Source organism: Tenrec ecaudatus, chromosome 4 (genome assembly GCF_050624435.1).
Source record: "Tenrec ecaudatus isolate mTenEca1 chromosome 4, mTenEca1.hap1, whole genome shotgun sequence".
In the NCBI taxonomy this organism is placed as follows: domain Eukaryota; kingdom Metazoa; phylum Chordata; class Mammalia; order Afrosoricida; family Tenrecidae; genus Tenrec; species Tenrec ecaudatus.
In genome coordinates, this window is record NC_134533.1 from 297,325 (window position 1) to 299,520 (window position 2,196).

Consider the following 2,196-nt stretch of genomic DNA (forward strand, 5'->3'; position numbering starts at 1 on the left):
TAAGATATGGCATCTCAGGTCCTAATGGCTTGTAGTTAAGCAAGTGGCCATCTAGCAGGGAAGCAACAAAGTCACATGGAAGAAGCACACCAGCCTGTGTGATCACGAGGTGTCAGACATCAGAAGACCCAAAACAAAAAATCATATCAATACGAATGAGGGGGAGTGCAGAATGGAGACCCAAAGCCCATTTGTAGACAATTGAACAACCCCCCCACCGAAGGGTCACGAGGAAGAGAAGAGCCAGCCAGGGCACAGGATGGCACACAGAAAACACACCACATTCTTCTGGTTCTTTAATGCGCCCTCCCACCTCCCCCAACGCCCCTCCCCATCATGACCCCAGATGTACCCTACAAATCCAGCTAGAAACCAGAGCACGTACATGGGTACAGGCAAGAAATCTCCACACATGGAATCCAGGACAGAAAACCATCAGGAACAATAATGGGAGTAGCAATACCATGAGGGTAGGGAAAGGTGGGGGAAGATGGGAGGGAAAGGGGGAACCTAACAAAATCATCAGGGTATAACAACCCCCGCCTCAAGGGGACAAACAACAGAAATGTGGGTATAGGGAGACAGCAGATGGTGTAAGATATGAAAACATTAATTTATCAAAGTGTTCACAAGGGTGGGAGTGATGGGGAGGGAGGGGAAAAAGAGGAACTGATACCAAGGGCTCAAGTAGAAAGACAATGTTCTGAAAATGATGATGGCAACATATGTGTGACACTGTGCCCTGTAACAGTAACAGGCAGGTCGCCCCCTGCCTGGTCAGGAATGGGTGCCCTGTAACAGTAACAGGCAGGTCGCCCCCCACCCGGTCAGGAATGGATGCCCTGTACCAGTAACAGGCAGGTCGCCCCCCCACCCCGGTCAGAAATGGAAAAAATTTTAATTGCAGCCTGAAACAGGTGTAGCCCAGCCCAGGATGTTTACGCTCCAAGCAGCCTAGCCTACCTACAGTATCGTTTGGCAGACCACTGGACAAACTGACCTTAACTGTAGAACTTACTTTGCTAGACTTAAAAACTGTTTTGTTTCACTTTTCTGAGAATGCTTTGCCAGTTTCACACAAGAACTTGCCTTCCCCCTCCCCTTGCTTGGCAAGACGCCCCACAAGGAAGTATAATAACTTCCCTTTGAAGCTGTTTGGGGCTCTCGCCTTACAGACTGAGCCTGCCTCAGTTGCTGGTGAGAGCCCAGATTCGAATCTGTCTGATTCTGTTTCAGTGAGTGGTCTAGGTGAGGGTCTCGCTCGCTAACAATATGTACAAATGTGCTTGATACAACTGATATATGGATTGTTATAAGAGCTGTTAGGAGACCCCAATAAAATGATTTATAAATAAATAAAAAGATCCCTTGAAGTAACTGAATATGAGAATACAACATTTCAAACCTTTGGGACACTGTACACACAATTTTTGGAGGGAAGTTTATACCAATCACTACAGACATCAACCAAATAATTAAACACATTGACACATAAACTCCAATAATTCGGAGAACAGCAGCAAAACAAACCCTCAGGGCTGACATCAAAGAATCAGAAAATAAACTACAAGAAAAGTCATCATGACATTTGGTTCCTTGAAAATATTAACAACATTGATAAACCGATGGCAGATCTAACGAAGGAAAAGACTGAGAACAAGCAAATAGTAGGAATAAGAAATTAAGTAGGCGACATTTAAAAATTACTAAATGAGATTTTTAAAATAATCGTGCAGAACTATGAAAAATTGTATTCCAACAATTTTTAAAATACAGAAGTAATGGATAAATTTCTAGGAAGGCATTATTTACCTAGCTTGCCACAGTCTGATTCAGAAAACCCCAACAAATAAATAATATAAGAAAAAGATCTAATGTGAGGTACCAGTCTCCACAATCAAATAGGTCAGAGGGGCACTTGTGTAATTGAGGGGTAAAATGAAAGAGACATCAGACAAGATAAAGCATTTGAATGCTCACCTCCCGGACGGCCATGATCTCAGCAGCTAGTGGAAATTGCTTGGAGTGTGGATCCGACTGGGTGATTGGCAGATAAGTTGTAGTAATAGTAATAATAATAGAACAAGTATTTTAAAGAGGACAATGGGTCAAGGTAAAAGTAAACCTGGGCAGCCTCTACTTGAAAGAGGCATCCTCAAGGCATTCAAAGTGACCCTGCAGTTACTGATCCAGGTT